Source organism: Juglans regia, chromosome 8 (genome assembly GCF_001411555.2).
Source record: "Juglans regia cultivar Chandler chromosome 8, Walnut 2.0, whole genome shotgun sequence".
NCBI classification, from domain to species: domain Eukaryota; kingdom Viridiplantae; phylum Streptophyta; class Magnoliopsida; order Fagales; family Juglandaceae; genus Juglans; species Juglans regia.
In genome coordinates, this window is record NC_049908.1 from 10,010,400 (window position 1) to 10,026,994 (window position 16,595).

General features: G+C 33.2%; 1 non-coding gene across 1 annotated transcript; it reads left to right on the forward strand.

Annotated features, from left to right (window-relative positions):
* The first annotated feature begins 13,373 nt into the window (after positions 1 to 13,373).
* On the forward strand, positions 13,374 to 13,503 carry LOC118349326. Its single transcript, XR_004802300.1, has one exon. It is a non-coding gene; the product is annotated as a small nucleolar RNA snoR80 (small nucleolar RNA).
* The last annotated feature ends 3,092 nt before the right edge of the window (positions 13,504 to 16,595 follow it).

The window sequence follows — 16,595 nt, forward strand, 5'->3', positions numbered from 1 at the left end:
CAATATACCCAAATGGCAGAATGAGTGTGCTTTTTATATGAAAAGTAGTGACATGGGTTGGTGACCTTTTTTTTTTAATATATATATATATATATATACATATACTAGTATAATACATGGGTTGGTGACCTATTGGGGATAACATACACAAATTGTTTTAAGGTATGCAGCAACAAGAGTGGGCTCCACAACACAGTTTCTTCGAAGGCGGCCAAGGAAATGGAACACTACTCATAGGAAGCCAAGTGTACCTAAGATGTTGCTTGTGTCTTGGGACATGTTCTTCAACTCAATTCACATGCACCCACATGATTCTTGATCTTAGCCACCCAACCCCTCTAAACCCACCACCTCTCATCACAGTACTTCCACACCCTTCCATCTCATGGAAACACCCTGGATTATTCCTTTTCCCCCACTTTCTTATAAATTCAATGCACATATATAATGGGACTTGGGGTCCTTATTTTCCTCGTTCCAGCTCAGAAAACATGGCATTCTAAAATTTCTATACCTCTAGGCTGGTTCATGCAGGTCGTTATAGCCATGTTTCCAGACAGGAAACCTATGTATAAAACAACGAGAAAATTAATTATGTGCTTGCTTGGAAATATTTGTGCTTAGAAACGTCGACCATTTAGATCCTAATGTTGGGATAAGGTAGAGATTTTCTTCTGACATTCATGAACCACCTTTCCTATAAAATGATGACTGTTTTTCAAAGACGTCGTGTCGTATCCATAAATCATCATGCATGTTCTAACATGTCTGGTTCGTAGGAACTTGGACAATCTTAAAATTAGACAGAGATGCATGTATCTTTGTCACCGATAGACTGATAGTACTATATGTACCAAGGCGAAGATCCCAGGCTTAAGACTCCGGAATCTTTTTCCTTTTCTTTTTCTTGTTGTTAATTTCTTGGTACGTTACCTTGGAATTTTAGTACTGAATGATCAACGGCTACGTTTACAGCATAAGGAAAATCGTGCTAATTGATCAAGACATTCGAAACACAGTACACGATCGATCAAACGGCCTTCTCTTAGTTTCGTAAGTAGTACTTTCGTCATTGAAAAAAATAATAAACGTGCTCTAACTACCATGAACTCCATGTGAAATACTTATCATGAAAAAGATGGAAAACATATATAACACAAATTGTCAAATATGACTAGACAAGACACACTGGCCAATAAAGAAAAAAAGTAACTAATACAAGCAAATAAATGGCCTTCTAGAATATTGACAAAGGTAGGGATGTTAATTAATTAATTCTACAAGAAAATTTTTTATTTGTGGTCAACTATTTCTTACAAAAATAACTTTTTTCTATTAAAATAAGTTTGTTTTCGTCACAAATAATCCGTCACAAATGCTCGTTTTTCTTGTAGCAATGGTCTCTTGATGATCAATCTAATTCTCATGATAATTAAGTTTCTAATTTCATTAAATGAGATCAGTCTCAAATTTATCATAACATCCTCAATATTCTTATAAGGGATCGATTTATCTAGGGGTGTGCATGTGACCTGAGCACCCGTCATGCTAACCCGAACCGACCCGTATTTTGTTGGGTATTACTTGAGCGGGTCTCCAACTGACTAAATTAACGGGTTTATTCATTGGTGTCAACCCGTCCGACAGTTCCTCAAACCCTAACTATTTGCTTACTCAATCGTTGGACTTGGTCCCTGCCGCGAAGCTTCCGTATTCGTCTTATCAATCTTATCTTTAACACCAGATCAGAATTCAGCAGCATAAATATTATAGAAAAATCAAGAGTAAAAAAATCAAACTTGAAACCGGCATGGAGGATGAAATAGAAAAAGTTGAAACGCGCAGCCAAAAACCAACAATGTGGCAAAATCTCACTGACTATGCTCAATCTCGATGCAGTAAGGTGCTGGAGAGTGCATGCTCATCTTCGTTGACTATCTCTCTTGCTCTCTTGCCTTGGAGGCCCTCTCTTTCCTTCCACCCAATACCCCACGCCCTCTTCTTGTATACCATAATTTAAATTCTTAGCAATTGCCTAGAGAGAAGCAAAAAAGGATGAGTTTTTTTTAGCTTGCTATGCAGAGAAGAGAAGAGAAGAATCTAGAAGACGTCGTTAGACGCCGCCACTTAGACATCTACTTCTTTGCCTTCAGCGTAGCGTTGCTGGAGCTAGACACCGCTGTTTACAGATCTGCAGTCGCCACTTCTGGTGTTGGTGCTGGGCAGGTCAAGGTTTGGGGATGCCTCACCTTCTCAACGAGATCTTCTCCTTCGATGCCAATACAACTTCTCTCTTTTCCTCTATGTGGTTTGTAAATCACTAAATTGGTTTTCGTTTCTTTTGATTTTTTTGAAGATTAGTTTTTGTTTTTAGAAGCATGGAGAAGGAGAACGACTTGTTTTTAAAGGTTGGGTTATATGAGTTCGACCCGGCTTGATTTTGTTATGGTCGAGTCAGGTCAGATTGGCACCTTATCATGAGGGCTAGCTTTAAGGTCGAGTCGGGTACAAACCCGACTTTAACAAGCGGGTTGCAGGCCTAGATTTATCTATTCTAGTGAACGTAGGGATTAGCTAATTGTTAGGTCGAACCACGATATAATATCCACCATACCCAAGCCATGATCTCATGACCGTCATGACATGAATAAAATGGCATCAATAAACAATAACCTATATATCAAACCTGAATACTTTTGCAGAGAATTACTTCTTTAATTGCTGCCTATATATCCTGTTTTCAGACTCAAATGACTTGCTGTTCATACATTAATGAAGCTATATATAGTTTGGGTTGTCCCCCGACCTGCTATCCTTTTGCCGAAGGCAAGAGCGCCTCATCAAGAACATGCAAGCACATGCTTAATTACTTGCATGTAGTGGGTTCTACATCTACCAAGTAATTATAAAAAGCTACCTAGTATTATAATATAGTACTAATTAATTAATAAATCTTTGGATTGTGTGGTTTCGAAAATGCAAGCGTGGCCAGTTTTAGAGTACTCGTACGTGTAATTAATTATAAAGAGATCAGCTTAATTATGCCCATAATATTGGATAGTGTGTGTGTATCCTGGCCTACATATATACATGATGGTAGTGGGGCCTATGCAGTACTCCTCAATTTAATTCATTAATGTTCATGATGATCATCATGTTCATGCATTAATATACAGTTAGCTAGCTAGGAAGAAGTACTATATATTGTTATATAAGATGTCCTTTTCGTGTCTCTTGGTTGGTACTTGATAGTTACTGGCCGTTAAACACAAACAAATTGTGGTATGGCACGATGCAAGCATGCGTGGATCATCAAACCCTAGCCTAATAGCTAGCTAGCTAGGCCTGCATTATTGATAGATATTTTCTCTTGAACACATGCTACGTTTCCATTGGCAAGACATTAATTAAATAATTATGATCTAATATTTATTTTCTTGCTCTTTCCCAGTACTCTTCCATTAATTAATCTAGCTGATCATGAGAAACCAATTAATATTAGTGGACTGATCTCAGGCCAACTTGAAACGGGTGATGATCATGATCAGTAGTAGTATTTGAGATTCATATATATATATATATATATATACGTACATGATATATATAATTTTTTTTTTGGGATGGGTAGAAATTATTCGGTTATAAAGTAATTTCATCGATTGATAGAAGATCAGGTCTTTAAATGGTTTATAAGTATTAAATTACCAAGATCAAGATCCTCTCTAATTCTTAAAATATTTTGTGATCATCATCATGTACTGATCAACATCATGATTTATCCTCTTTCAGATATAAAATATAGGCCACATTTAATATATACTAGAATATAATTAATTAGAGTAATGCTAGAAAGAAATTATTATAACTGTGTGTATTTTACATTCACTGTGTGGTTGCTTCTAGTTGATTGTTCCCAATACTCACTTGGGGAGATGTGTGGTCTAGATGATGCCACATCATGTGTGCAAAATGAATGCTCCTAATAGTGACTTATTTCTATATTTATTCAATTAATTATTGTTTGTGATCATCGTGTACTGTTTACTCTTATACTTTCAATTTTGATCATTTTAGTGCTTATGTCAGTACACCTTTGAGAATTTCATGAATTCAACAGTACTACCAATGACTAGATAGATTAATCCACATGTGAAAAATTTAAAAGAAATTTTATTTAGAAAAAGGAAAAAAAAAAGGCTAGGTTAATAGCCTAGGTGAGATCACTTGGGTCGTAGCTTTCGACATAGACAAGTCTTTGGGTCGAGCAACCCAGACACATGCCTCGATTGTCCTAGGCAATGGTTGGGCACGACTCAAGCCACACATGGGCGCAACACAGCTAATGCATGGGTCACACCATACAACCAACATCTAGCTAGCTAGGTGCGACCATTAGGCGGCATTGCATGCCTTGGTGGCTTGGTTTGAGACCAGACATGATTAGCCATGCATGCATGCACTTGGGTTAATGCTTCAAGTATATAATAGCGTATATATATGGCGACAAGTCAACTTTTGTTTTTTAAAGTTATTTGTTTACTTTTGTTATTTTGAGTTATTCCTTTATTTATTTTTTTTCTTTCATTTTCTATATACACGTGGCATTCGGTAATTAGTGCTAACGCAATGGTGTAGTACTTATAAATTAATAACAATTTACTAATGAAATGATTAAAATTGTCAAAATTGAACACACACGCCATGTAGAACAAATGGTTCAAAATGAGAGCATATATCTTGATTGATTTTTACCTATCCAAAATAAAAACTACAATACTCTCTCTCTCTCTCTCTCTCTATATATATATATATATATATATATATTAAAATGAGTAATACTATTCTTCATCTTAAATTTTATCATTTTTAATTATTTAACTAAAATGTGTCACATAAATTGGTGCGACTGGAAACAATCAAATTCATAATGGAGATTCGAGAACAACACACGTCATCTAATACATGATAACCATATAACATAAACAATCACCATGAATTCTCAACATTCTATTTCCAATGTGTGTTTTGTTGTAGTAGATCATTCTTAATTTGGTTCATATATATATATATATATATATATATGTTATAATAGAAGCTAGCATTGGGCCACTTGGTGACCACTAGCTAGCTACCTCGTGCCATGGAATGATAGGATGGTACTAATTTAAGAAGCCCTAATACCTCGTGCCATGCATGCATGTTCTCCATGTGCTCACAAAATACTTAGAATTAGCTAATTAGCTGCATGCTGCCTAGCTAATGCTTAATTAGGAAACCCTTTACAGTTTTGAATCCATAATTATATATATAATCATTAGGAAAATACTATTCCACATAAATTTTCTACTGAAAATTTCTGCCGAATTGTATTTTATGTTTTTTTAAATTATTTTTACTAGGTGATTAAGGAAGTGTTTTTAAATAATTTATGATTTTTTTTGTATTTTTTTAAAAATGTTTAAAGTGTATAAAAAAATGATTGAAAAAAAAATTTACCTTTTGGTGAAGATTCTCTGTAACAATCCTATGTGGTTGTAGCAGGTTCCTAATCATTAAGACAACTTTGTTATATGAGTAACACTATATCTACCAAAAATTTGTCCCGGATTAGTGTCCCGAAAAGTACATTTTACATTTTTATTTTTATTTTCTGTTTTTTTATGTATTTTTTAATCATCATAAATATTTTTTAAAAAAATAAAAAATTTATAATATTATTAAAAAATATTTCCTTAATCACTAAATAATAAAAAAAGAAATCGAGACACATTTTCAAAATACCAATTCGGCACGTTTAGCATTTCTGTTGTTATATTAACGTTGTTTTGTAGGGCACATTGGGAACCACTGGCCTGGCACAGGGGCAAGCTGGCAAGTGGTTAAATTAATGGGTGAAGCCAACGTGGCAGATTGAAAAAAAGAAAAACGTTAAATGCAAATGCGGGATGCAAGCGGGACGCAAACGCTGCTGACGTGAAAAAAGGAAATGACACCGTTTATTACTTGTATCTACATGGCAACCTACGACGATAGTTCCTATTTGATAGGTTATTTGAGTCAAGACTTGCTCACCTTAGCTCCATCTCAAACACTGACCCTTTTCGTTTATGGTCGAGCACGACCTCATCTCTTCAATTGGTGCGCTTCGGATCTGCAAATTCTATTTTCAAGAAACTAGTTTTACTTTAGATCATGATTTGCTCAAAGATTTAGCTTTATATCTGACTTGATCAAGCTATAGATTTAAGACACGAAACCGATCTTGAGCCTGAAGTGATTTTCGACTCCTTTGAAAGAGAATCAATAGATCATCAAATAAAAAAAATGTGAGATCTTGAAGAAGAAAAATAGCTAAAATCTGTTTCTAGTTCTCACTTAGTAAAAGATTTGAAAATTGTCTAGATTCACATTATCTCTTTCTCTGTAAATTTATCAAAGTTGCTTGCCCAAGTTTGAACAATTTATCAAAGTTGTTTTTTCCGGCCATTGGTTTGGGTTTGGGTATCTTCTTTCATCTTTTCTACATTTCTTCTTTTTCGTTGTTTCTTTTTTTAATAGACATGACTATTAAAAATTATTATTCTAAGCGTTGACTGTGTATCATTTGCAAGTGTCGACTGCCCCTAACAGAATTGTCAAAAAAAATTTGTTTTGATGTCCACTCGTTCATGTGCATGATGACGTGTGTTCACATGCACATAATGGCCTTTCTTATCCACATACCATCATTTGTTTTTTATCAAAAAAATAATATTTACAATCTGTAGGATTCTCAAATCTCATGTTCATTTTTAAAAAATAGATAAATTTAAAATTTATATAAAAATATATATGTTTTATTGATAAATTTTATTTTTTTTTCGAATAGAATATACAGAACTTGCTAATTATTTTTATAAAATCCTCTTTTGTACGTAACTACTTTGGAAGCCACTGGTTCAGGTTGTACTCAATGTCCTGAATTTTTTTTTTTTTTTGGTTAAGAGCGTTAGGGTTAAATTGACTATCTTATTTTTTAAATTTTAATTAATATATAAATTTTTTATCTTTAACTAATCATTTAAAACTTGAAATTTACGTTGAATTAGTTATTACACTCTTTATAATAATAAAATATTATTATTATTTTATTATTTATATTTTTTAATTAATTTTTATTTTATTTTCATAATCTTCAATAATCTCAAACAAATCATATTCATTTTTATTTTTACAATCTAACAATCTATAATATAATAATCTCATATGTATATAGATGGTAAAATCTTATATGAATAAAAATATCATATCTATAATATAATAATCTAAAAAAATATTTTTAGACTTGCTATAGAGTTCTTTTCATATTTGAAAAGAAAAATAAATTTACTGTAACTTATAGTTTGGATGAAAATATATGATATTTGTTAAATTTAAAGATAAAAAGGTATTTGACTAATCCAATATCAATGCTCTAAATGTCCTAGTTTTCACGAGTTTGCTTTGCTTCTTACATAATGATGTTTTGTTATAGACTTGGTATATATCTAGATCATTGTTTTGGGTTTAGTGATAAATCATTTCTATAACCACTAAGATATTTAAATATAAGAAATTATATTTACAGTCATAAAATATATAAGCGCCGTGCATTCCTTTTAAAAAAGTGAGTAAATACGAGATCTATATAAAAAAATTAATTTTTTAATAATAGACCATATTCTTTTTTGCAGTGTTTGGACAACCAATAAATGTATCTAACATTACTCTTTAAATATTATAATGACGACACACATTCACGAAACTTATGAATAAAAAGATAACATGCTTTGTGCCGCTTAAAATTTTGCACATTGCATCTCAATTACTCAAACTTTAAATACGCATGGCATATAAATATTAAAAAGTACCAAAATCTGATCGTCAAGAGTCAAGACTGTATCACGTCATTACTTATATATATTTCACCCATCGTAACGAGCATTATTAAACAAGAATGTAAAATGATAGTTTTTTTTATCAGAGCCGCTTCACACCGGTCGGGCTGGTTTTCTCCCAAAAACAGCCCTCCATTAATCTCCAGCCACATGGATAAAACACTATAAGAGAAATACACCCTACCACAGGCAATCACCCTGTACGTGCCCTGCCTTCGTTTCCTCAGCACTGTCATTTGCCTTCTCTGCCCACAGTTCGACACCAACGCCGACACAAGCATCTCAGTCCGACGCCGACAAAAACGTAGTTTAGAAACACCCCCTCAAATCACACCCTTCTCTTCCTCGCTGCCCCTCTCCTGCTTCTCACTTGCACCGCCCCTTGCTGACCCACGAAACTGTCTCATTTGATTACAGATTCAAATTCCAAAAAAACCCAGAAATCTAATATAAACCCAGAAAAATCCAGATTTCACACTTCTAATATAAAAACCCAGAAAAATTAAAAAAAAAAACAGAAAAAAATATGATGTATAAAAAAGCTTGGTGAATCCTCCAAGGTAGAATCTTGCCATGGCTATTTAATTCATAGACGGTGGTTGAAAGTAATAAATGCATTCATCAGTTCTCTCCATTGCAATAGTTCCTCCTTGTTGTTTTCCGCATATCTCCAACCATCCTCAACATTGTCACGGTCTTCCTCTGTTTCTTCAATATCTTCTTCCTCGTAGCCTTCTTCTTTGAGCGGCCATGGTTTTTTCATTACGTTCACAGGGATAGCAAATTAAGGCAAACATTTACGCTGTGCAACTTTTGGAGGAGGCAGCTTCAAGTTCGGTTTGGGCCTACTGCTTTGTTGGGAGCTGTTAGGGGACAAAGAGATCTGAGGGTGAGGAGAAGATTTGGGGGTAGAGTGTGGGTGTTCGAGGGGGTACAAAGGGGCTGTGAATCTAATAGTTGAGAATCTAATGTAGTGCATATACAAAATAACAATGATGGAAAGCCTAGGTGTCACTTTATTATTTGCGGGCTGTTAGTCGAAGAACCTCGGACGGACCGGTGTCAAGTATTTCTCTTTTTTTATAGGTTGGGGGTTCAATGTGTCAATTTTCGGTAATTTTGTGTGTAAAATGTAAAATTTCTTATTAATTGAGGATGTAAAATATAATTTCTTTTTAATTAAAGTATGAGAAGCGCTAATTATTAGTTTCTAAATAGATTTAATAAAAATAAACATATATGATGCGACTAAATGTGATATCATTAGATTTATTTTATAATAAACGGATTTTAAAAATTTATCTACCACAACTGTTTTTGAATTTTACTTTTATAATTTTCTTATGAACTAAATATATATATATATTTTTTAAATATTCTAGATACAATTATCTATATATATCTTTACCAAAATTTTGATAATCTAATGACATATGACTCAGTTCTCTAAATGAAAAATCTGAATTTGAAACATCTCACCCCTTTTATTAAAAATAAAATAAAAAATAAAAAATTACTATTTTTCAGCCGGCCGTGACAAGAGGCCCAACATATTGGCCTCGGAGTGGCAGAACATTTGTTTAATTCTGTGAACCGTGGACGTGGGGCAGCTGAAACAATAGTTAGACTAATAGAGCCCCAAAACAATCGATTTCATATAACATAATCCTAATAAATTATAATTATATGAAAAATTATACTCATCATTTTTACATCACATATCATATATAATTTTTTTAATTTTAATTTTTAATTTTTTAATTTTTTTTCTCTTACCAAATGTGTGATGTATGGATAATAAGTAGAAGAACTCAATTAGTTTTTAAAAAAATAAAACCGAAAAAAATTAAAAAAATTAAAATAAATGTGATGTATAGTGTATGGGGATGATGAGTAGCAAAACTCGATAAAAAATTGTAAAGAGTTCTTTAATTTACAAGCCGGTATGTAGAACATACCATTCATATTACTTACATTGAAAGATTTGATTTGTAAAATTTAAATTTTAAAATTTATCTTATAAATTAAATCATATCATGTAAGCGTTTTGCTAGGTATAGTATTCACGCTACGCTAGCTTCTATATAGAATTTTCAAAAGTTGTTGAGTTTTCTTTATATTCAGTGTGATTATGAAATTCACACAAATAGTATTAAAGAGTAGTAATATTTATTTTATATGCCTATCTCTATATGTTAAGGTTTTGATATAAACCAATGTTTTTAATTTTTCGTTTCGGCCGTCCGGCCGGTACAGGTACTAGATATATACCATACCGGCCAAAATACCGGCCGTTTCGGTCTAAATTTCGGCCTGTACTGGCCTGTACCGGCCTATATTTCGGCCTGTGTTTTTTTTTTTTTTTTTTCGTTTTTTCAAACTACAAATTTATTTTTTGACCCCCAATTTTGGATTAGACTATTTATAATTTATATGTATGTATGTATTTATATATAATTTATTCATATATAAACTATTATTTTAGAATATAATTGTTATATATATTTATATATATAATTTATTCATATATCGACTATCTCGAAACGGTACACGAAACGGTACCGGTATCGAAATATTTCGTTCCAGTGTCTTGACCGGTACGCTATCCGGTACGGTATTCAAAACATTGATATAAACTCTAAAGATCAATTATTTTTAATGGTGTTGGTTATATATATATATGTACTGGATTTTAATTTTTGTTGAGAGAGTTATCTATTATTTGAAAGAGCGGCACTACAATCATCATCGAAAAAATGTTCCAAGAAAATGTTTAGATAAGTGCATTTTACTTTTTTAATTTTTTTTTCATTTATTTTTTTAATAATCATTAAAAAAATAAAAGATTCATAACATCATTAAAAATTATTTTTTTAATTATTAAATAAAAATTAAAAACAGTGGCGGGAGAAATGCTCGGAGCGATTGCCGGGATTCCAAGCATCTCTGTATTTGAAATTTATTTGTTATGTCATTTTTTGGGCGACAGTAAAAGATAATTTTTTATTATAAAATATTAAAAAATATTAGCTGAAATGCAGGAAATCTAAAAGCTAGTACCCTAGGGCTCCGTACGAGAAGCTCAAGATGCCCTCTCTCTCTCTCTCTCTCGGCGTGCCGCTGAACATGAAAATTACAAGAAGAGTCGTATTTCAGGTTTGTGCATGAATCTAATGACGCCCCATAACATCTCTCTGTGGATGGTGTTAGATTCACGCACAAACTCGTAATGCGCCTTTTCATTTCTCTGAGGTTGAAAAGTTAACTTCTCTGCTTAATTTTCTCGATTTTCAAGCTTTCTCCCTCAGATTCTTCGGCTTCCTCCGATAGATTGACGGAAAAATTATTACAGCCCCCCATTCGGAGATCAGCGCTAAAGATTCTTTGATTTTGCAAACTGTTCCGGTACACCCTTTTTCCTTAGAATTTCATTTTTTTTTTCTTAAGTTTCTTTTTAGATTCATTGAACTTCCATTGATTGGTACTATATGTATATTTTTTATATGTTGTGGTGTTCTTGTTTTGAAATTCAAATTTATGCCATTTTGGAACTCAACATTACTAAAAGTAGAGTTTGAAACTTACTCGTTCTGGTGATAGGCGTTGGAGCTTTTAGAAGTTGGATTAATTTTTCGCACCCTAACGTTCGTTACTCTTGAAGATCCTTGGAAAGTTGGCTGCTGATTGAACTTTACTGGTAAGTACAAGACTTTTTAGTGTCCGATATAAAGTTGCCTTATTAAATTACTATAGACATTGTATCTCTATTGAAAGCACTGGACTAGTCATTTGCCAAGTCCAAATCTAAATTTTAAAGTCCATTGAGATAAAATCTCTGCATTAGAATAGGCAAAGTTATATTTTTCTAATTTATGTTACAATAAATCTCCTTCTCTTGTCATTGTTGGCAAGCTCCTGTAGAGTGATCAAATAAATACTTTATGAGTATCCGTCCAACTGCCTCTCTCTTTTTCCCTCGTGTTTTCCATTTCCCTTGTCTCTCGTCTTTCCTTCTGTCTCTCGCCATTGCTTTTTCTGAAACCCTTCTCCCCTTTCTCTCCCTCGCTCCGTCGCTCGTCTCTCCCTCTTCTCTCCGTCCACCATTTTTATTTTCTGAAACTCCTCCTCTTCTCTCTCTCGCTCGTCTCTCCCTCTTCGAACTTTCTCAATCGATTTTATCTCCGTTCCTGGGTCGATCTTCCACGATTGTGCGATTTCCTCTCTCTCTATTGGCTTGGCTCAACAACGCAAAACTCTCTCTCGGTTTGGGTAAGCTTTATTTGGGTAAGCTTTGTATTGAGTATGAATTTCTGAATTTCTGAAATGGGTATGAATTTGTTTGGATAAGCTGGTTATTATCGTTGCTGGTTTTTCTACAGTTGGTGTTGTTGATTTTTCTCAAGTTTGTGTTGCTGATTTTTCTTCAGTTGTTCATCATCTCGTCCAACCAAACCTCCTCTCAGAGTCTTAGAGTTGAGCCCCCATATTTTTATTTTTTTTTCTGTTTTCAGTAACCACAATCCATTGTTTCTGATTTGTTGTTTTTGGGTTTGTTTGCTTTTCGTGTATAGCCATTTTCTCGTGTCTCACTTTGTTTGTTAGTCATTTTGGTAGTAGAAAAGCTCATTCGGTCATTTGATCCCGTTTACTTTGCACAACTTTGTTTTTCATAAGATAAATCCAAACTGACAGGATCTTTGACTGCATGTGCTCCATTGCCTATTGGAAGGCAAATGGTTTCTGGTGGATAAGAATTATGCATTTTGAGTTGTTGTTTTGGGTTAGTTTCAACATACATTCCCAAATTTATTAAGTGTTAGAAATAGGACCATATACCCAAATTGAGTTGAAGATAAAAAGCTCTTTTTATCTTGCTGGGTTTTTTTCGATTCTTTTTTCTGTTGATGCTGGGTTTTTTTCAATTCTTTTTTCTGTTGGAGATTTTTCCAAGTAATGCTGCTCTCCATGATTTGATCTTTGATTCTGAATATATGGACCATATACCAGGCTTGTTGATGCTGAAAGGCATACCCTTCTGTACACTTAAAAACAGATTTAAAAAATGTCCATTATTCATAGCATTAGGGAGCTTTCACAGATTATCTGTCTTCTCATGAATACATCAGTATAGCTGCATGATTATAATCTTAAGGCTGTTTTGTTCAGAATCTACGTCTTCCCTCTAACTTCAAACTATACGCGTCTATTCTTTGAACATGAGCTATTGTTTTTAATTTTCTTGCTAGTCTTCTTATTGCAACCTCATGTGCATCTAGCAACATATTACATACCCTATACAGTTAAGAATGTGGTGGTCCAAAAGCTCTTTCCATAAGTGTTTTATCTTGCTGAGTTTTTTTCTAATTTTTTTTTTTTCTATTTGCTTTGCTTTTCATGTTTTTCTATCACTTTGCTGTTATTGTTTGCTCTCTTATTTCATGTAAGCATGCTTTAGGGTGTATTTATGTGTGTATGTAGTAGTATATGTATGTGGGTAATGGCTTGGACGCTACATATAACGTTTGTGGCTATCCCGATCGATGGTTTCTTTCAATGCCATTTGATCCCAGAAACACCACATATATTATTTGTTAAGACACTTTTCTGACTCCACAACCAAAAACAGAGTTTACTTTGCTGTTTTTTGCAAAACAGATAAGGAATAAAATGTGTTTGTTCTTTTTCTTTGCAAAACAGAACAAGAAGTTTATTTTTGTTGATGTTTTGCAAAGTTGTTGTTTTTCTTTGCAAAACAGAACAAGAAGTTGATTTCTTTGCTATTTTTCTGTATATTTTTCTACATATTTCTTTGCATACCAGCTTATCCAAACAAATTGATGATGTAATATTTGTTGTTTTGTGGGACTTGAAAATTTCTAAACTTTTCTGACTCCTTGAAAATGTAATATTTTTCAAGGATGGGCACACAAATTGATGATGATCCATTCTTCACCACTCTATTACAAAGTGGAGGAGAGGGTTGTAACAGCACCTCAACGCAACATTTTAATGTTGTGCTCTAAGCAACATTCAATGACGATGAAAAGAGACCTCCAAAAAAAGTTCAAAGGGGTGCATCTTTCACTGCAGAGGAGGATAACCTCCTCATCTCAGCTTGGCTCAATATTAGTATCGATGCAATAAAGGGTACTAATTAAAAGTCCACTCAAATGTGGGAAATAATTTCAGAATTTTATCATGAATATAAAAAATAGAACAATGTGAACCGTTCTGTAGTTTCTTTGCTGAATCGGTGGTCCTCGATTCAGAAATACACAAATAATTTTTGTGCATTTTTAGCACAAGTAGAGTCATTGCATCCGAGTGGTGCAACGGAGCAAGACAAGGTATGTAACATTTTCCTTTAATTTTCACAAACATGTAGGACTAATTTATGAACTAACAATATTCCTATGTATTTATAGATTGAGAAGGCAAAAATTTTGTAGGGATTTTCCCCCTACTAAACCTAGCGAGCTTGAGAATCAAAGCTAAGGGAATCAAGTCCGAAGTCCCAGCCCATAACAAACAAAGTCTCCAACCCAGTCCATGGGAATGGTCCTCTGGACGCAACTTGCAGGAGGGAGAGTGCTGCAGGGGATGAGACTCATCGATCTGAAGGCCCCTGGAGTAGTGTTCAGCTCTCAAGTGCCCGTCCACATAGTAGACATAATATGCAGGGAACTCTTGATATTCTGATAGAAAAGACATCAACGGACCACCAAGGATATTGTTTGGGAGAAGGAAGTCGGAGAACCACACCACATTAATGGCATCACTACCCGGGGTACACGCCACATTAATGACGCTGTCGTAGAGTCATGCCGCATTAATTACATACTTGATTATGAAATTACGTGTACTTGTAAAATTAAGAAGGAAAAATATTTACAATACAAAGATATATCAATCATGGTGAGAAAATAATCTGCTACCATTAATAAAAAATAGGATATATACAATATAATTCGTAATATTAGGTAGGTCCATAATACAATACTCACCTTATTACATAATTTCATAGCATTAAAATTGCATAAATAACAATAATTTTGTTAACAAAACATTATTTAATAAGATGAGAACATGAAGTAAATTTATTTCAAAAGTAACTAATAATAATTCTTGCGCCAAAGAGATATTGGCATCTAAAGGGTGCGAAATGGGCTTTTTCTCTTTTATTAATATTTATTTTTGGGTTAATTATATTTTATCTCCTTGAACTTTCACTCAATTTATAATGTGCTCTTAAAATTAATAATTGCATCAAAGTGAACTCGCTTACTTTCAAAACTTATCAATCCTCGCATTTCGTCTACCAGTAGCACCAAATGTAAAGGAAGGTGTCTCCATGTGATGCTCACGTGCATAACATTCATTGTAAATATATAATTTTTATCTAATTTATTATAATTCATCATATAAAATATAAAATCATAAATCATGTGATAAATTATTATATGATTTATGATAAAAAAAAAAGATATAAATTATCACATAATTTATAATTTATGATGAAAAAAATAATGATTTAAATTACCATATGATTTATAATTTATTACACATGCATGAGGTGGGCTTAGGGCTTAATTAATTAAGATTGTTGTCAAAGTCAGTCGTACTTATCTTGACATCTACTTTATCAAAACAGCCGTTGATTGTGGGGTTAGTTAAGTTAGTTTGTGGTTACAGTTGGTCAACTTTTTTAAAAGTGGGTTTAAGCTGGTCAGTCGGTGGGAGCGAAATTAAGGAAGCTGCTCATTGGGCCGACCAAAGAGCAATTAATGGATAATGCTATATAAATATGTTTGAATGTGTCTTAATGGGGTCCACCTTTAAAATCGTTTTTACAGGTATTATTATTGGTACGTATGTCCAAGACTCCAAAGTCCATATGTTCTTCCTGACAAAACCGCAGTAAAATATTTTACAGTTGCTTTTGTTGGCCGTTGTTGTAATTGCAAGAGACAGACACGACCGGATCATCTAAATTTCAAACTTCACCTCATAAGATTTAGGCAGAAAATTGTGAAGAGTTCTTAAAAAGTGACCCCAAGCAGTACTATTTTCACACACACACACATATATATATATATATATATATAAATATACACACTCATACATACATACACACACACACACTAGCTAGTTTTACTATGAATATATTACAAACTAATTTGGAAAAAACCCATTAATTAAGACTGTCAATTCAATTTTAAAAAATAAAATCAATTTCAGATAAGATCTCGATCCGATCGTCAATCATCATCTTCTGTGAGGAGACTCGACCTAGAGCATGCCTCATGGGTATAATCGCGAGACAATGTTTTTTGTTCACGATTTTATTAAGAAATAAGCGGTCATGCCCTCATTTTTTACCTGGTTAATGATTTTGAGTTCAAATATTGACTATATATATATATATTTCATTTTCAATTTGATTAAGTTTTTTAGGATAAGTGATGGTTTAGTATGATATCTAACTAGTAAAGGTTTATAGAGTTCGAATCTTGACTTTACATTTATTCTCAATTTAATTAAATATTTCACTTGTTGATGTGAGGATGAGTATTAGAATATAATTTAAATTATTAAATTTATCTCTTAACTTTTTAGAACAAGCGGTTATTTAACAATTTAGGGATGAATACAAGCGGAGACAATCATGGTAAACAACTA